The sequence below is a fragment of the Sinocyclocheilus rhinocerous genome, unplaced genomic scaffold, assembly GCF_001515625.1.
Source record: "Sinocyclocheilus rhinocerous isolate Xijiao unplaced genomic scaffold, SAMN03320098_v1.1 scaffold515, whole genome shotgun sequence".
Lineage (NCBI taxonomy): Eukaryota > Metazoa > Chordata > Actinopteri > Cypriniformes > Cyprinidae > Sinocyclocheilus > Sinocyclocheilus rhinocerous.
In genome coordinates this window covers 76,318-97,381 of record NW_015660140.1, presented here as the reverse complement: position 1 = coordinate 97,381, position 21,064 = coordinate 76,318, and the positions used below count along the sequence as shown (strand labels likewise).

At 35.8% G+C, this 21,064-nt stretch overlaps 1 protein-coding gene across 4 annotated transcripts in view; it reads left to right on the top strand.

Annotated features, from left to right (window-relative positions):
* slc20a2 (solute carrier family 20 member 2) overlaps positions 1 to 21,064 on the top strand; it is a 59,348-nt gene that overhangs the window by 6,827 nt on the left and 31,457 nt on the right. Inside the window, exons 1-2 of one of the 4 annotated variants that reach the window (XM_016533979.1) lie at positions 16,331 to 16,342; positions 20,105 to 20,108. The exons of the other annotated variants lie outside the window; for them this stretch is intronic. The gene's annotated coding sequence lies outside the window, so the exon portion shown is untranslated. Of the gene's footprint in view, positions 1 to 16,330; positions 16,343 to 20,104; positions 20,109 to 21,064 lie in introns of those variants that run through there. 4 annotated transcript variants of the gene reach the window in all.

Sequence of the window (21,064 nt, the reverse complement as noted above, 5' to 3'; positions counted from 1 at the left end):
CCACCTTTGTTCTGACCAACTGAGGAAAAAAGCATTACCATAAATCTTGCTACCATTGGTGATTAAATCTAAAGATCGGTTAGCTCATATCACATCAAACCGTTCAAATTATTGTTATTGTTATACTTTATTCTCAAATGATGAATGTTAACAACATCAGCATTGGTGACTTAGAGTATAGTGTGTATTAGCGTGTAGATTTCAATTTCTGCACAGTCTAATCTAATTGTCATACTCTTCGAATTTCAAATTAAGAAATTCTGTTTAACCCAAAAAGCAAAGTATGCTCCCTTCGAACTGGTTGTCTTTAAAATACAAATCTTGTGTAATCCCAGGCTATCTGTAATCAGAAGCACATTTATAACTGGAACATAATTTAATTTCATTCACATGTGTTTCATAAACACATAGAAAACCTACCCGTACCACTCAAATTAGAAAACATTATTATAAGCTAACCATGGTGAATCGGGCTAAAGTAAGGCGATAGTTTTGAACACTGGCTGGTTATGTGCTTGCTCAAATATTGATTTCGGATCATTTTTAACCAAAAAAAGTTACGGACTGCAGCTTTAACAAAACCACCAATTAACAACCTCGATTCTCACTGTAGGTCTGTTTTTGACAGTTTAATGTTAATGCTAAATTACCAATTACCCTATAGAGATAAATTATTTAAAGATAAATGGGATTTTTGCTTCTGGAACCTGACTGTTGCACTCTGTATCCTTGAATATAACATGGCTGCTGTGTTGACCAGTCAATATTCAGGATCGATCCTTTATGTTATATTGAGTAACTTACAGTGGGTACGGAAAGTATTCAGACCCCCTTAAATTTTTCACTCTTTGTTATATTGCAGCCATTTGCTAAAATCATTTAAGTTAATTTTTTTTCCTCATTAATGTACTTACCATCCAACCTGACAGAACTGGAGTGGATCTGCAAGAGGGAATGGCAGAGGATCCCCAAATCCATGTGTGAAAAACTTGTTGCATCTTTCCCAAAAAGACTCATGGCTGTATTAGATCAAAAGGGTGCTTCTACTAAATACTGAGCATTTTTCAGTTTTTCTTTTTTAATAAATTTGCAAAAATGTCAACAATTCTGTGTTTTTCTGTCAATATGGGGTGCTGTGTGTACATTAATGTGGAAAAAAAATTAACTTAAATGATTTTAGCAAATGGCTGCAATATAACAAAGAGTGAAAAATTTAAGGGGGTCTGAATACTTTCCGTACCCACTGTATGCTTCAGGTAAAATGGCCAGTTAATTCAGTTAAAGATGAAAACCATAATGGACAAATAGTATGGTCGATTGTGTAAATGTGTGAAATGAATGTGACTAGACTCCCTTCCTCATCTCCTACTGTATGTTTTGATATATAATCATAGGAGTGTACAATTTACAGTTGGTGTTCAATCTGCTCTTGATTGGAATATATTATGAGAGATGAATCAGCTAAACAAGACTCTGAAATGATTTATTTAAATAGCATTCAAATATCCTGGAAGCCTTTCATGCTCTGTCTTCCTCACAGTGCTGATATCATTTAGTGGTATATCAGATTTCAGTCCTTTTATGGACTTATAAAAGAGACTTCACCTGCTATTGAGGTCACACGCTTCTCCACAGTTTTGAATGGGCAGAACGATGAATAATAATCAATGAATGCCTAAAAATCGGTTATTAGATTGTATTAAACATGTATGTGAATGTTTCTACACACATGCAGAGATGAGTTTAAAACCTGTATTTCATGCTAGAGCATCATGTGCAGCAGCATGTGCTGTGTGTACATATTGTGATAGGATCAGACAGCAACAGTCGCTTAGTGTTTATGTAGCCAGGCCTACATTAGATAAGATTTATGAGTTTATTAACAAGAACTATAGTGAACATTAACTAATGCAAAGCGAATAAACAGTTTGAACTTTAAAGCCAGTTAAAATCTTGTAGATGGGTGGTCGCTTTTCACCACACCACATTTTTATGAATTTATACTGCAAAGGTGGAAGTGCTTTTCTACACTTCTGAAGTACACAGTACACAGACTGTTTAATGCTGCTCAGAAGTGGCATTCACACAGCAACTACAACTGTATACTTTGATACCAGGGGCTGAAGTGATCAGAGCTGGCATAAATTAATCTGGCTTTTATGCTTCATTATGTTTTTACACTGAATTTTAAGATGGCACAGAGCAACCTTGATTTGGCTGTGAAAAGACACCTTAAAAGATACACTGCTACACTGCAAAGATGGTACCGAAGCACTTCTGAAGTTTCACTTTACACAGACTCTTTAATACTATTCAGAGGAGGCAAATGTGCATTTACAGTTATGACATGAAGTCTGTTTTATTTTTTGCCAAATTCCATTTTATTTTTTCCAAATTCCGTTTTTTCCATTTCATTTTTTCTGGATTTAATGTTCTAACTTCTTTCTACACCGTTTAAATGGTTAAAATAAATGTTAAGAATCAAGCATCTCTAGTTCATTAAAAAAAGTATTTTATTTATTTCTTCAGAAATGCTGTGTTGTGTATTTATATTTTCTGCTAAATAAATTCTGGTAAATATTGTCCCATATTGTCAAAACAGAAATTTCCTGGCTTTTTTCACGATAACTGAGGTCTAGGGGCTATTTAACTACCATATACAGGTGCATCTCAATAAATTAGAATGTCGTGGAAAAGTTCATTTATTTCAGTAATTCAACTCAAATTGTGAATTCCATTTTATTTTTTCCAAATTCCGTTTTTTCCATTTAATTTTTTCTGGATTTAATGTTCTAACTTCTTTCTACACCGTTTAAATGGTTAAAATAAATGTTAAGAATCAAGCATCTCTAGTTCATTAAAAAAAGTATTTTATTTATTTCTTCAGAAATGCTGTGTTGTGTATTTATATTTTCTGCTAAATAAATTCTGGTAAATACTTTTTCTGGTAAATATTCCTTTATAAATAATGCTTTAAAGGTCACATATTGTCAAAACAGAAATTTCCTGGCTTTTTTCACGATAACTGAGGTCTAGGGGCTATTTAACTACCATATACAGGTGCATCTCAATAAATTAGAATGTCGTGGAAAAGTTCATTTATTTCAGTAATTCAACTCAAATTGTGAAACTCGTGTATTAAATAAATTCAATGCACACAGACTGAAGTAGTTTAAGTCTTTGGTTCTTTTAATTGTGATGATTTTGGCTCACATTTAACAAAAACCCACCAATTCACTATCTCAACAAATTAGAATACTCCATAAGACCAATAAAAAAAACATTTTTAGTGAATTGTTGGCCCTCTGGAAAGTATGTTCATTTACTGTACATGTACTCAATAACTTGGTAGGGTCTCCTTCTGCTTTAATTACTGCCTCAATTCGGCATGGCATGGAGGTGATCAGTTTGTGGCACTACTGAGGTGGTATGGAAGCCCAGGTTTCTTTGACAGTGGCCTTCAGCTCATCTGCATTTTTTGGTCTCTTGTTTCTCATTTTCCTCTTGACAATACCCCATAGATTCTCTATGGGGTTCAGGTCTGGTGAGTTTGCTGGCCAGTCAAGCACACCAACACCATGGTCATTTAACCAACTTTTGGTGCTTTTGGCAGTGTGGGCAGGTGCCAAATCCTGCTGGAAAATGAAATCGGCATCTTCAAAAAGCTGGTCAGCAGAAGGAAGCATGAAGTGCTCAAATTTCTTGGTAAACGGGTGCAGTGACGTTGGTTTTCAAAAAAAACTAAAATAAAACTCCAGAAAGGTGTAAAATATGTGACCTTTAATAATAATTTTATTAGCAGCAGTAGTAGTAGTACTATCATCATTACATTGTCATATATTTCTGTCACAGTTTCTTCAAGTTAAACTGAACTTTTATTTTGACAGGTTGCTGTGAAAACCTTTGAGTTTCTCTTTGTATATGATATGATGATAGTTTTTCTCAAAAGAAATGGTAAAATGCTCATGAAATGACTCAGAGCAGTTCTAGAGATTGTTCTTGTGTTCATGCACTCATAAATTGAGGCGGCAGAGGCTGAAATCACCACGAGCATCACTCGTGTTTCAGTATGTTTGTAGTAAATGAAACCGTGCGTCTGCGGCATTTATTCACACAGAACATGCAGGATTCATATTTAAATAGTCTTTTTGCAGCTTAATATTCACAGACACTAGGCCATATCATGTTTTGATTTTAGTGTACTGACCTGTTTTTGATGTATCCACCCAAAATTTTGCAAATTCTGTGACGTTCTGCGTTATACAGTAAATTATGTTTTAGGGGTGCTCCGATTGATCGGTTACTGATCACTATCGCCTGATAATTGCTTTGGGATGTTTGATGGGCGGTCTCTAAAAAGGCAGATCTCATAAACCGATCTCAAGCTGATGACGCACCTGCTGTGTTCCACACCGAGTTTGCTGCACGTGCTGAATTAAAGTGACAGCGCATTATTTGCAAAATGTAGTAATTACACCATAAATGCATATAATTAAAGTCTACTGTGTTTCACAGTCAACACATATGGCTTTTTGGCTAGGTTTAAAAGAAAAGAGCACTTTTAGATAAACAAGGCAATAACAGATTGCACTCGTGGAGGTAGGAAAGCAAAGTTCTTTATGAACCGCAGAATTGCTTATAATAAAAATTCAAATGCAAAAAAGGCAGTAGAGCTGACTATTTCTGTCAGTGGTAAGTTTTAATTTAGAATGTTTGTGATAACGTAAGAAAAGTATTTGAAATGTTTTGCTACTTGCTTGAGCAACTGTGTTGTGCTGTGTGTAAGCTATTGTCAGGGCTTAAAGTTCTCCGGCACCGTGCCGGATTTCTGGTGTGCAGCGTTTGGCTGCGGGGGAAAAAAAGATAGTCGTCCTACATTTAAAAACACGTTGATATCACGTTCGAGTTCATGAGTTTGCCTACCAATGTATGAGAATTTCTAAATATGCGATTTATTGTACATCGCGATTTCAAAATAAATGTTTCTGACTTTGCATGTGGCCAAATATTAAAATTAAATGGATTTAAATGTTGAATCACGTGAAACCTCACCAGGCTGTTGGCGCCCTCTGCAGGTATTTGTTATAAATATAGGCCTTTTTTTTACAGTCTATGATACAGGCATATTATATTATGTATTTAACAGTGTTGTTCAATAAAACCATGTACTTGGTTTTGATACTTTATTTGAGGCCAATTATTATTGCCTCATCGTTACTTTATATATAAATATAGTCATATTAAAGCCTGTTTTTCCACTTAGTTCTATTTGTATTACAAAAAAATATCAGATTACTTGTCAAAATAATCAGTAGATTACTTGATTATAGGGATGCACCGAATGTTCAGCAAACCAAAATTATTTGGCCGAAAATAGCAACAAAAGCTCTTTTGGTGTTCGGCTGAATAAGCGAAAAGACTGAATAAATTGCACCGAACAATGACGTGACGCGATCAAATAGAGGCACGCACTAATGCAGCAAACATGTCAGCAGTGTGGAAGCATTTAAAAGTGAAAATTATTTCAAGTACCGACAGCGAGAGACTGTTTAGTACTGCATCGCATGTCTCCGATGAGAAGTGGAAGGGGTGGTTGTTGCTGGTTACTGTATGATGACTGAAATAGCAAAATGCCCTTAAACAATTAAATAAACTGCAGAACGTTGTGTTTTCTAATACACAAACGAATAGCATATATGCAAACAGCGCTGCATGAGCTCGCGGTGCCAGGGTTCAAAGTCCAAAGCGCGAGGAAAATCTAATAAATTAATACATTTATTAGGCCATAGCATTCACACATAGTGTTCAGACTGGGATCTGTAATATTTTCTAATGTTTTAAAAGAAGTCTCTTCTGCTCAGCAAGGCTGCATTTATTTGTACAGTAAAAAATACATGCCTGATTCAAGAAGGGGGTCTCAAAAATGGCCAAAAAATATTATTTTACTAACTTATTAATTTTAAAGTTAAATTGTGTTTTATTGGTATAATGTTTGCTAGAATGTTAAAAAATGTTCAGTGTTAAGTAAATATTTTTAAAGCACATTTTGGCTATTTAATTTATGCAATGGTGAAAAAAATTGGCAAAATGGGGGAAAAATGCAAAAAAAACGTGTTCGGCCTTCGGCCCAGTGTTTCATTTTTCTTCGGCTTCGGCCAAGAATTTTCATTTCGGTGCATCCCTAATAATCATTAGTTAAGCACTAGATTAGTTAAAACATTTCAAAATGCAACTGCATTGTTTTACTTTTTGTGATTAAAAGACAAATATTTTGTCATTTAAAAATTTCTTAAATTATTAAAACATTGTCTCGTTCTAGTGAACCAAGTATCTGCATTTTGTCTCATTCTGTGAGTGAGGTAAGTGTATTGTCACACCCCTAGTGTCTAAGAGCGTGATAAAGCTCATAATTTTCCAAGTGTATGATAGGGGTCGACTGATATGTTTTTTTTTTTTTCCAAATATATTTATTTGCAGTTGTTTTAATACAGAACAATACATAAAAAATATATATATATACATAAATAAAAGAAAACACATACCCAAGTAAGAGAACCTGATAAGAACAACAAAATTCTTATTTTGTTGTTCTTATCAATAATCATTAGTTAAGCACTAGATTAGTTAAAACATTTCAAAATGCAACTGCATTGGTTTACTTTATGTGATTAAAAGACAAATATTTTGTCATTTGAAAATTTCTTAAATTATTAAAACATTGTCTCGTTCTAGTGAACCAAGTATCTGCATTTTGTCTCATCTTGTGTGGTAAGTGTATTGTCACACCCCTAGTGTCTAAGAGCGTGATAAAGCTCATAATTTTCCAAGTGTATGATAGGGGTCGACTGATATGTTTTTTTTTTTTTCCAAATATATTTATTTGCAGTTGTTTTAATACAGAACAATACATAAAAAATATATATATATACATAAATAAAAGAAAACACATACCCAAGTAAGAGAACCTGATAAGAACAACAAAATTCTTATTTTGTTGTTCTTATCTTACAAAGAATGTAGCTGGAAGAGGAAGAGGAATTGACTGAAAGAGATACAAGAATTTAGGTAGAATTGACATCTTTATAATATTTATACGTCCAATCATAGAGATTGGCAATGCATTCCATCTCTCGAGCGAATCCATGACTTTTTTTATTAATGGGTCATAATTAATTGAAATGATCTCTTTTATATTTGGGACTATCTTAATTCCTAAATATGTAAACCCTTCCTGAGAATTGAAAAATTGCCTATTGTTCGTAGAGTTTCTCCTTTCATCCCCATTTAATAATAGCAAAGCACTTTTATTATTGTTAACTTTGTACCCTGAGAACTCTCCAAATACTCTTAATAAAGTCTTAAGTGCTCGAATAGAATATTCTAGATTACTAAGAAAAATGACAATATCGTCTGCAAACAGAGATAAACGGTGTTCTCTCTCACTTATTATACCTTTAATTTCTGGACTACTCCGAATTGCCATTGCAAGGGGTTCTATTGCGAATAAAAACAACAAAGGGGACAATGGGCACCCTTGACGTGTGCCTCTACTTAGATTAAAGGGCATTGAGATTTGATTATTTGTTATTATTTCTGCTTGTGGATCATTGTAAAGTAATTTGATCCATTTAATATACCCATCACCCAGCCCAAATCTCTTAAGCACCTCAAAAAGATACCTCCATTCAATCCTGTCGAAGGCTTTTTCCGCGTCCAATGACAAAATTGCATGGTCCTTGGCATTTTGTTTTTTATATACTATATTTAAGACTCTTCGTATGTTATGAAAGGCTTGTCTTCCAAGCACAAACCCATTTTGATCGTTCATGATAAGGTTTGGTATATACGTTTCAATTCTTTTAGCTAGGACCTTACAAAGAATCTTAGTATCACATGACATTAAAGATATGGGCCTATAAGATGATTTTTCATTGGGAGGTTTACCTGGTTTTAATATAAGAGTAATTAGTGCTGATCTCAGAGAAGGGGGTAATATTCCTTTTCCCAAGGATTCATTAAACATTTCAAGTAAGTGCGGTAGAATTTTCCCTGCAAATGTTTTGTAGATTTCCATCGGAAGGCCGTCCGGCCCAGGGTCCTTACCATTATTCATGTCCTGTAGAGCCTCTGAGAGCTCTTCTATACTTAGATTCTTCTCTAAATTACTTCTTGTCTCCTCTGATAATTTTGGAAATTGAATTTTATCAAGAAAATTATTTTGCCCCTCTAAATTGTTGGTGTTTTCCAATTTATACAAATTTTCATAATACAATTTAAAAATATTATTTATTTCCAATGGATCTACAGTTTTCTCCCCATTCTCTAAGAAAATTGAATTGATGGCTCTATCTGTTTGTATTTTTTTAATTCTCCACGCTAGCAGTTTTCCTGATTTTTCCCCCTGATCATAATAGGACTGTTTTAGCCACATTAAATTCTTAGATATTTTACTACTAGTTATTTCATTATATTTGGCTTTTAGTAAACAAATTTCTTTCTGCTTTGCAGGGTCATTATTGCTAAACAGATGCTGTTCCAGTATTTTAATTTGTTTCCCCAAGTTTTCTAATTGTGCCTGATAAATTTTGGATCTATATCTTGTATAACTTAATATCTCCCCTCTAATATATGCCTTGAAGGCCTCCCATTTAACTGAGGCACTCGTCTGATTTGTATTGACTAAAAAGTATAGGTCTATTTTATTATCCAGAAATTTTACAAAATCATGATCAAGAAGCCAACTTGCTTGAAATCGAAATCTGGGAGGGGGGAGTACAAGATTATCTATTTGGATTGTAAACGTAATAGGAGCATGATCGGACAATAGGATACTATCATACCAACTTTTACCTAACTTCGCCACCAAACCATTAGAAACTAGAAAATAATCTATTCTTGAAAATGTTTTATATGTATTTGAAAAGCATGAATATTCTTTCTTGCTTGGATTGAGATACCTCCAAATCTCAACTAAATTTAAATCAGTCATATACTTCAAAATAGTTTTTTTGGACTGTTGATGGGTACTATCTACTCCTGAAGAACGATCATACTCTGGGTTTAGTACACAATTAAAATCTCCTCCAATTACATAATTTCCAGGATATGCTGATATAGTGAAAAATAAATTCTGAAAAAAGGAAGGGTCATCTACATTAGGAGCGTATATGCTTATTAAATTAATATGTGACGTCAAAATTATACCATTAAGAATTATGTATCTCCCTAACGGACTTACAGTATGTATAAGAATCATGACTCCTCTGGCTCGAGAGGTGAAAGATGCATTGAAAACTTGTCCTGGCCATCTCTTAGTGACTCTACTAATATCTTCTTTTAATAAATGAGTTTCTTGTAGAACGATTATGTTTGATTTCATTCGTTTCAGTCGACCTAGTACTTGTTTAAGTTTTACCAAATTATTTAGTCCTCTTATACAAATATTACAAATATTTATCTCCGAGTTATTAACCATTTACCTACTTATATAACCATGTAGATGCAGGGCGTACGATGAAGAAAAAAAAAACAAGCTTACATAAACAATCCCCCGCCATCCCACCCCACCTGCATTCCCCCAAATGGAAAGCATAATAATCCCCCTTACAATGAACTTTGGTTATGAAACATGTTTGATCCATATAATATGGAGCAACATTTAGCAAGCCTGCTCTCATTACTATCATCCCCGGGCTCGCTACCCAATGAAGAACATAACTGGGCCATGAATTTTATACTAAATCCCACCCTATAGAACATCGGCCTAGTTTAGATTGACTCATGTGCATCTATTCATGAACTTGTTTACTCGTATAAATAAAAATATTGGAGAAAGAAAAAAACCATTTAAACTATGCATTTAAACCAGCAAGGTGATTAGCCGAAATATTCCGGTTCTGCTGGAATATAATCAATTTCAATTCCAAGCAAAATTGAAACATCTTGACAACTTGAACATAGAAATTATAGTGTATCCTTGACTTTGATAATTAAACACAGAGATCAAGTCCAGAAAAAAACCATTTAAACTATGCATTTAAACCAGCAAGGTGATTAGCCGAAATATTCCGGTTCTGCTGGAATATAATCAATTTCAATTCCACGCAAAATTTAAACATCTTGACAACTTGAACATAGAAATTATAGTGTATCCTTAACTTTGATAACTAAACACAGAGTTCAAGTCCTTATGAGTCCACACTTACTTGTGTTACAGTGTTTAAGCAGTGGTACGTATTGACCGAACAAAGCCATCCACCTCCGCGACAGATTTAAAGACATGACGCTGGCCGTCGTGCGTGACTATCAGGTGCGCTGGGTAAAGCATCCCGTATCGAATTTCCATGTCTCTAAGTTGTGCCTTTACTCCGTCAAACTGTCACTGTCGTTGGCGTGTCTCAGCTGATAGTTTGGAAAATCTATTTGTGGTGGTCAGTTTTGATACTGTGACGGGCCGCCACGAATAACTCAATGTATGGGAAGCACTGGACATTGCTAGAAGTCAAATGGCCAAGTGATAACAAAAATAAAAGAGCTGAACTCATCCTTCAGAATCGTGGGGAATAAATTCTCAATGAAGGCACACATATTAGATCCTTATGTTTTTTCGGGCAGGTCAATTAGTCTCAGATTAGAACGCCTTCCTCTGCCCTCCAAATCCTGTACCTAGTTTCGTAGAAATTCAGTTGTTTCTTCGAGTTTTTTAACTTTGTGTTGAAGGGCTGAGACGTCCTCTTCAGTTTGTGCGATCCTCTCTTCAGCCACTCCTATTCTTTGCGCTTGTGACAGTAGATCTGATTTTATGCAGTTTTGTACGAACCCTGTTTAAGTTACCAGTTCTTGGACCATTTTAATGTTTTTGTTGTTGTTAATTGAACTGAACTATAGTTTTCTGTGGTAAACTGTCTTTGTATATTTCCTATTTTATATTAATTTCCTAGTATTTAATTTACCATTATTTATTTTGAACAAAACAATTTCAGAAATTTCACGTTTTAGATTGTAGGTCATTTTGTACCCCGTCAAGGACAAAGCTAACCAGCAAAACTTGATATCAAAAGCATCCTAAATGTTACATGTGTTTGCACCATATTGTGGTGAGTAAACATTCTTGGTATTGCTGTTTGAAATATCCCACCATAATCTGTAGTCTGAGCCTGTCAAAGGCTAATGGCAATGGCAGATATGTTACTAGTTGGTTTCAAGGAAAATCATTTTCTTTTTTTTTGTTTACCAAATAACCCTGTGTATGTGTCCACCCCCGCAACCCCCAACCCCCGGAAAAAAGTTCAGGCTCAGGATTTTTTTTTGTTGCTTTAACCCCATAGCAACAGTTGCACGAGTGTAAAACAAAAATGCACTGTATGATCGAACATTTAGGTGAGATGAATATTTTTTTTTTTTAAATGTCAAAAAAATGCTCCCCTCCACCCCTCAAATAAAAAAAAATCCCCTTTCACAAGAGTCACCTATAAGAGGGAAATTCCCCCCATTTTCAAACATGAAATTCAGACCCTGAATAAATGTCTAAAATTCCTGATTGGAGTATTACTATAAATAATTCTACATAATAAAAATAAGGCTTTAAAAAGATCGGTATCGGTGATCATATCGGCAGATACTGCTGTCTGTGATCGGCGATCGGGGATCGGCCTCAAAAATCCTGATCGGATTTACACTAAAATCACAGCTGTATACTTTGATACCGAGGGCAGAGGTGGTGGGTTAGAGCTGGCATAATTTAATGTGGCTTTTATACAACGTCTTTACACTGAATTTTAAGCAGACACATTACAGGCCTAATTTGGCTCTGAAAAGACACTCCAGAAAATTTCACCTGGGAACATTTTTTGAATTTCTATCAAATATTAAACTGAAAGATTTTATTTACATTTTAATTGTATTTTTTTTATTAGTTTTTGACGGAGACGTGCGAAGTGAAAGTGCAGAAAAGCAGCATCTATTTTGTGCACAACTTGAACAAACTACAACAGGTAAAACTGGAGTTACCCCTTTAATTAAAGGGGTCATATGATGTTGCTAAAAAGAACATTATTTTGTGTATTTGGTGTAATGAAATGTGTTTATGCGGTTTAAGGTAAAAAAAAACCACATTATTTTCCACATACTGTACATTAGGGGTGGAACAGTTCGCTGAAAAAAATCGAACCGTACGGTTCTACACACACGGTTCGGCACGCACTAAGACCGCAGTTCAACTTAAATCTGACAACGCATCTGTAATATGGTTTGCTATAAATAACAAGAAAAACAAACAGGGTTCGGCTAATATATGTTTCTGTCAACAGTCAACAGCGATGAAAAAAAAACCATGGACAAACCATTCACTCTTGTTCAATGCGAATGCCGTATGCTGGAATATGAGCCTTTATTCCGTCATCACCCGGGTGCTGATAGCGTGCGCGCACAGGTGAGACCTGAACAGCACACGTTGATATCTGTGTTTAAGCTAAACTCATTTAAGCTTAGCCAGTTTAAACATTTAAGTGCCAGAGGACGCGAGCTCGCGCGCGCAGTGAGTAGATTTGTGCATGCGCTCATCCGAAGCGCGTTTATACAGTCAAATATGCAATGCTGTTTTACATTTCATTACTTTATTCAATTTCTATACCTAAAAACTGTTAGACCTACCTAAAAAAAAAACTAAAAATATCACTGTTTTATTTGTATCTTTACTCTATTGTATTTATTAGTTAGATATATTATTCTTATTTTCTTTATTTTTATTTGACAGTATAGTTTTTGCCTAAACATAGCACATACCGAACCATGCGCTGCACACATCTGAATATTTGGGTTGAACTGTTCTGGAACAGTGTTGTAAATACAACTTAACCACTGATTTCTAGTCGTGTCCTCTTTTGGAAGGCCAAACAAAGTAGTTTTGCTTTCGCAACAAAACACACAAAATCTTCACAACGTGGTGGCAGCAACAATAAGCTTTAGTCTTTGCAACTTTAGGGATCTTATCTATTCACGAACAGCTTGTAACACTCCAAAGCGAAAGGAAAACTTGAAATCGCATCATATGACCCCTTTAAGAAATGAGACCATTTTCCACAAAACTAGGAGTGAATTACCCATCGTCCATCTTCCATGTTCCCTGTTGCTCTTCTCACAATACTTTCCATACGCTCCCTCTGAGCTTTGAATGCTAGTACTCACAAGACAGCCTTGTGTGTATCCCCGACAACATTTGGCTCTTCGTTTGGCATTCTCAAAGGAAGGCAAGTTGCCCGTTTACCATGCCCATTGCAGCACTAAAAGAACAATAAGTCATTGATATGTCTGAGGAACTGCTGGGAGGTGCTCTTTAAACACAATGGCTAATTCTCTGTAAAGCGACATGACGGTGTTGTGAAGATGTCGGAACAGGTTCTGGGACTGTTTGTAGCAGAACATTGTGGCTGAAGAGACATTTAAACAAAAAAACATGACATAAGAGGGAGGAGAGGAGGTGACCACATTAATCTCTCATTGTTTATGAAATAGCGACGTTCTTAAATGTTTTTAAACAAGAATGTGGGACATTGTGTTGCTTCTCGATGTTTTGCTTCTCGAAGTTAAGTCATTGACTTCATTAAGCTATCATGAGGATGAATGTGTTTTTAAATAAAGTGCCGTGGCTCAATTTATGACCAGGCTAAGTGGTGTTAAGAGTTTGGTTGTTGTTACAAAATGAAATGCCTAAAATGCACATGGTTGCTTCTTGTTTAAGTTTTGAGTAACTCTACGCCCTCCAATAAATTTGGTGGAGGAATCCACAAAGCCTCACCCTGAACAGCTGTTTACTTAAGGAAGCTAGAGGAAGAACAGAAACACCCTGTACAAGCCCTTCTCACCATCAAACAAGTCTGTGCTTTGCCAGTATGTACTTTAGTGTGTGTTAAGAACTGAAGAGTGTTTGTTTTCTCTTTTAGTCACATGGAAATACATGGCTGCTTGTTGTTGTTTGGCTGTCACTCCTCGGCAACTGGCACCAGTCCCAGATGACACTGTAGGACTGCTTGCACACTGGGGTAATGGGTGAAAATTCGGACCTGTCAGTAAATGGTGCACAGGTCTATCATGTGTCTGTCGTCACTGAATCTTTCAGTCTTGAGATTGCACAATTGTTAAAAAAAAAAAAAATGACGCACTGACTGACGCACTTGGATAAAATGTAGATCTATAATCAAAGCGCTGTAGTTCTCATTTCTCTTGGCATGTTAGGGTAATGTACAAAGACAGGTCGGCAGTAGCCACGGGCTGTCTCTAGTGCACTAGATGTTGCTGCAGGCACACTGTCACCGAGCCGTTAGAACATAATTTTGGCAAATGTGTCAAAATATCACTGAAATGACCGGGAGACTTACAGATGTTTTCAAAAGAGAACTCTTCCCTCCTTCAGGGTAAAAGCAAGAATGTTTGAAATAAAGCTCACATCTGAAGGAACAGAATAAAAAAAACCAGATAAATATCATTTTGTGTTTTATCTAAGTTAAAGACACCATGAAATAAAATGTTTAATTCTGGGGCTTTTAGTCTGTGTGCCTGTTAGATTTAAGGCAACATTTAAGCTAGTATACTCCCCAAAAAATTACTAAACTTTAAATGTGTAATAATAAAACTACTGTCAGAAAAAGTAATTTTTTATAATATTATTAAAAATTAGTGCTGTCAAATGATTAATCGTGATTAATCGCATCCAATATTAAAGTTTTTGTTTACATAAAATATGTGTGTGTACTGCATGTATATAATTAAGAAAAATTTTATGTTTATATATTAAATGTAAATCCATGTAAATATTTTCAAAATAAAAATTGTATGCGTGTCTTTATATATACATAATAAATATACACAGTACACACTAGGCAAACATTATAATACGCACTTTATGCATTTGCCCACTGTCATATTCATGTCATTTTCATTATGGGCTGTATGTAAAATGAGTGTTACCTTGGATTTATTTGGAAAAAATTTTTTTTATATATATATATATATATGATTCCCAATGCTCACAAACTTTCCAGAATACTGAGTGCCCTGTTGGTTACAGTGTTTACTTCCTATTCAATTAGATTTTTATTAAATATTTATTTGTGAAAAATGCTTTGTCTTCTAAAGTATAAGTATGTTTATTTTACAAAATTATTTTTAATCAATTTTCAAATGATTTCAAATTTCTTAAATATTAATTAAAATAAATAAAATTACATTGGCTTTATATCGGCCATCGGCCACCCTGCTTTCCAAGATATCGGCATCGGCTGTCAAAATACCCATATTGGTCGACCACTACTAAGAATTGTGGTTATTTTTTTACTGCCATTATTCACATACCCCACTTCACAGCACAAATGATGGACTCAGAAAGAGCAGGTGTGTTACTGGCCGCTGTTTTAATTTATTTAATGCAAAACACGTTTGTATGGTTGTATTCCATACTTTTTCAGTGCCATAGAAATGTGATGGCAATTCGTTTGCCTATGCTGTCGTCGCGTTCTTCTTGCCATTTCTGGATGAGGGTAAGGAACAGATACTGGTGGCAGCGAGTTGTTTTCCCCAGAAATGCGATGCTTTCTTCCCCGCCATCGTTTCTAATCTGCGTATTATTACAGGTGCGCGTCATGTCATTCATGTACGTCACAAGCACATGCGCACTTTGGTCAGAGCGGCAATACTGCAATTAAAGTGTTTACATGCCTGTATATTTCGATTAAAATCGGCGTACGCCACCTATGTTAATACGATTATGCTTGCTGCGATTATGAGTTTAATCGCATTATTTAAATCGAAGTATTGCATTTACATGAGGTAAAGTTTAATCGCAATATTGCCAAAATCTAATTATAATCGCATTAAGAGGGTGCATGTAAACGCACTCATTGACACCTAATCAATAGGGATGTAACGATTCACTCAACTCATGATTCGATTCGATTTGATTCACGATTTTGATTTCACGATTCGGTTCGATTCACGACTTGGGCGGCGTTATGCAAATCTTCCCACAGAGCGACGTAGGTATGTTGGGGCGTGTTAGAATGAGCCGTTTTAGGTAGGTGTGGCTGACTCTTAACTTTTATAAAGAATATCTCTTTGGATTTGAGACTTTAGTCTTTGCAACTTTACAGATCTTCTTTATGCACCAAGAACTTGTAACACTCCAAAGAGAAAGGAAAAATTGAAATCGCATCATATGACCCCTTTAAGTTTTGTGAAACTATGCATAAAAAAATATCTGCATGAAACAGCAACAGCAGACGAGCTAAATGAGAAGCAGATTCACTCTCTGCCAGCAGGTGGCACTTAAAGCGTTTCCTTGGTTTCTGCTGTAAACAAAGCAGCCTGCACTTATGAACTTTAATATGCTTTATACAGAGGCAAGAGGAAAATAAAAAAGTACCATCGAAAGACAGTAAGTTCCCCTCAGACATACATTCATATAAACTACTACCCCTAATTGAGTCGCGATTTGTTTAGCATCTCAACCGATTTGAATCGTCACATATTTTAATAAATTTTCAACCGGCTCGTGGTTAATCGCTACATCCCTACTAATCAAGGTCAAAACTTTTAGATATCAATCTCCATTTGTGATGGACATTGGTTATGATCATCTTTGGTATCTCCTTTGAAGGAACTTGAGTAAAACAGCTCCATATTTTTTACAGAATACGAAAGTTTGTTACGCATAAGCCTCATTAAAACTGCATGTTTTTTAAAAGAAGTATACATATATAGGCTACTATGCCACTTTTTAATACTGATTTTAACCTATTAATAAGACTTATTTTCTTTATTACAAATTCTGAACAGTTATCGGATACATAGATGCTTTGACTTTAAGCCCCACAAAAATTCTCTGCATGAACTGCATTTTTGCATTATTGTTTTTTTTTATAAGGACTCTAAAAACTATATGGATTACTGCATTTCAGCCATGACTACTAGAAAAAAACAAAAATCATGGTTCATGGCTGTGGAAAAAAAGGGACAGGCGATTTGATACGCCTTACCTCTTATTCCTGTTTTAATAGTAAATACGCCGGCACAGGAAGGAAACTGCGCTTATCAAAGCAATTTCATGGGGTCTTTAATGACAAATTAGCTGCACAAGGCCTTTTTATTGGCCTTTACTAACCAACCACAGGTCTTAATTTGGACATTTATCGCACTGCGAGCAGCGTGGTAGCATGACATTTAACAGCGTAACACCTAAGCTTTCCAAAGCGCTCAAGCTGGGAAACATGAATGGGAGCCTCTAAAATAATATTTTCCATAAACCATCCACCAACTAGCACTTATTACTCGTGCCAACACCACACAGACAGCAGAGTGCCCATCTAAAAATATCAAATTACTGCTTGGCACTCGAGGAGGAGTGTTGTGCACTCAAGAGGGTGTCTGTGTGCATTTTGTTCCTGTTCATATTCCTGTGAGGGTGTTTTGTATGTATTACAGTTGATGATAGAATATGTGCACGGACAGCTGGTTGCTCTTTTCTCTGAACGGCCTCATGTGTCACGACTATTTCCAGCACCCTAGGGTCAGCTTAGGAAGTGAGCACCCTGCTATCCGTGCGAAAGCAGCTATTGGCAGACATCGAAACCATCAATGTCTGTGCAGGGGTTATAATATAGTGGAGCGTCATTGTTGATTTTGAGCACTTCTTTGATGTAGGATGCTGTCAAGAACTTAATATATGAAGTCTGAAAGCGTGAACATTAGGGTTGTGAATCTTTGACTGATTTGATTCATGATAATCAGTTTGATTTACAATTTTCTTCTAAATTCAGAACAATTAAAAAGTAATGTATGCCAGTTCGTTATTTATTTTACATGCCACTGGCCGCCACCTCCTCTGATGCAGTTCAGTTGGCAGGATTTTTAATTGCATCAAAATGCATAAAACAAACAAAAAAACAAATGTATCATTCCACGTCTATGAAAAATTGGAATGTAATTTTTTTGGTATTTGGAATCATATCAGTTATTAAATGGCTGATAGGGTGAATTCGGGTAATCTGGGACATTTTTTGCAATTTTGACTTCTGCGATTTATTTCGATATCTATCTAACACATTAGATCAACACATTAGACTTTTCTGAAATCCCTTAGATGTTTTCTAACCACACCAGAAGAAAGAATGTTGGTAATATTTTGTTGCTTGAATAGATCACAAACATAATTTGACAACAATTAGGAACATTGTATTATTTATGACAGATTTATGTCCTTAACATTAATCTAGTCAGAATCCTGTCACTGACCTTGTCATGCAATTCCCAGGGGAGCTTCTTGATTGACAAGTGCCCCACCCCTTTCTGTGGAATCACCCCAATTAAGTCATGTGATTTCAGTCACATTACATCTATGCTAAAATTATAGTAAAAGTCCTGTTGACTAAATTTTGTTAGAACAAGAAATAAACACACTGGAGTTTAGGTGTCCCAGATTACCCGAATTCACCCTATTTAAGATTTTTTATTAAATTGTATTTGTATTGGTTGATGGATGTTCAATCATACATGTTAATTTCCTTTTTTTTTTTTTTATTTACATTAGCTTTGTCAGCTAAACCTCTTTTAAAGTTAATATTTAAACACGCTATATAATCTATGTATAATCTAAAATGTAATCTTTAGCAAATCTCAAAATTAATATTTTTAATATTTCCTAATTCTACAGTGTACGTTATAATTTAGAGGTCTGCATTCCCGCGGGACCCGACCGGATTTTTTCTGTGTTGGATTAAATTCCCGAATAAAACGCGGTAGCGGTCGGTAACTGTTGTAATTTGAACGGGAGCGGATGGTCTAACAATATCCCGTTCTCGACGTCCATTTAGAACAGCATATCTGCGCTTTATTCTTATTGACCACCGTTACAGCTTGCGCGACTGTTATGCACGCGCTGCACGCATGCTTTAAACGTAACGCGTTTTATTTGCGTGGTCTGTGCGCAGCATGTGCATAACGATGCTCAGAGCAGGCTGTACCGGTGGTAAATATACGGCCCTCAGACAGAACAGGCAGGTTGTCGATGAGTGACAGAGCAGAATAAGGATGGAGCAAAGTGTGGATGCGCTGTCCTTGAAGGACGTTCAACTCGGTTTTGTTTATATTTTGCTTAGCCTATAATTTTAAATGAAAGATATCGTATTTATTTATTTTTCTCTGCTACACTTTTCCTTCTGTTAACAGAAAAATGTCAAACGAATTTAGTATTTTGACAAGATGAATAAAAATAGCTAATAGGCTATTTTTGTATAACCTACATTTTTATTTTTTTTGTTCTCTCTGCGACACTTTTTCCCTATTGTGTTGTCAATGTTAAATGAATTGTATCCTGACAAGACGAATAAAAATAAGAAATACAATTTTTGTACAACATTTTTATTTTCTCTGACACTTTTTTCCTACTGTGTTGCATAAAATATTAAACAAATTTTGTGTCTTACGATAATTCATATAAATTCAAGTCAAAGCCAATAAATTCAAGACTCTTGACAAGACGAATAAAATAACATACAATTTTGTGCAGACTACACTTTTATTTGTCAGCCTATCTCTCTTTCTTTCAGTAGCGGAAATTTAAATGTGAGATTCTGGAAACGAGATCTAAATTTAGCGGGAACGGTCAGGTCGGGAAGAAATTATTCTAAGCGGAGTCCCGCGCAGACCTCTATTATAATTTGCTTTTAGCATTTACAATGGCTGATTTTAGTTTTTGTTCTATTTAAGTTTTTTTTTTATTATTTAGGCAAAAAAAAAAAAATAAATAGAATAGAGTCCAGAATGGAATATATACTGTATAATATCAGTATCAGTCAGAATTTTTAAATCAATGCATCCCTATTGACAAATGAAACTGGGCAGTAATTTGTAATGTCATGTTATCTGACACAGTAAACACACTGGCTATTGTTCTGTGGTTTTCAGTCTCTTTCCTCAGCTCAACAAAGGAAGAGAAAGACAGGTTGTTTTATTGCTTTCTGCGTGTGTCATTTGCTTGTTTACGGATTTCTATTTGCAGATCACCCATATATTATCTCCCATGATGCCCGAGACCGCACAGACTTGTTTTGAGTAGCTTGGTGCCACAGGACAAGTTGATAAAAGTGTTGTGTTCTAAAACACTGCGTGATGTGCTGCCGGTATTGCGGTTATTCTGTGAGTCAGGGCTGTGTAGATGTGAGAGCGATGAGTCCCACAATTGCTTATGACAATGTCTGACAGGCTGTCATCCCCTTCTGATGACGCATGTTGGAGAGAGTGTTCCTGTAACTGCAGCTATCACCTATAGCTACTGTCTCAGCAGTGCATGAACGATTGTTACTGGAGGTTTGGCTATTTTAAGGACGGAGAGATGGACGACCTGAGGGCTAGTCGATCGGCTCGGGGCTGCAGACATCCCTCAAGTGTCAGTGGTGTAGAGCAGTCTGTGATGTGCTGGAGAGGGTTAGTCGCTCTTCATGTTTTCTGGCTTTTGTTTTTGTCTGAGTGTTCAGAGCAAGAGAGGTGGGCTGTGAAGGAGGGGGCACATGATAATGATATCATCATCCTGAAAGCACTGATTGTTCCAAACACTGCAAGAAAGAGAAAGACAGAAAAACAAAAATGAAAGGGAGGCAGAGAAGGCTTCAGTAAAGTAAAGGCTTCTGCATGTACAACAGTCTTGGAGTTTCCTATGGATTTTATATATAAACTCAGCAAAAAAGAAACATCCTCTCACATTCAACTGCTTTTATTCCCAGCAAATTTTGAACACAAATTTTAGTAAGTTCATCAGCTGCTGCATAAACTGAACAGGTTTGACAGACATTTGATGAACAGAAATGTAAAAATTAGTTCCTGAACAAAGGGAGGGTCAATATCAAAAGTGGCAGTGAGTATTTTGTGTGGACAACAGCAGCATCCTCATGGACTAGATTTGCCAGTTCTTGCTGTGAGATGCTACTGTGCTCTTCCACCAAGGAAGGCACTTGCGAGTTCCTGGACATTTCTGGGTGACACATACATGGATGCATGGAAGCACTGTCTAACATGTCTT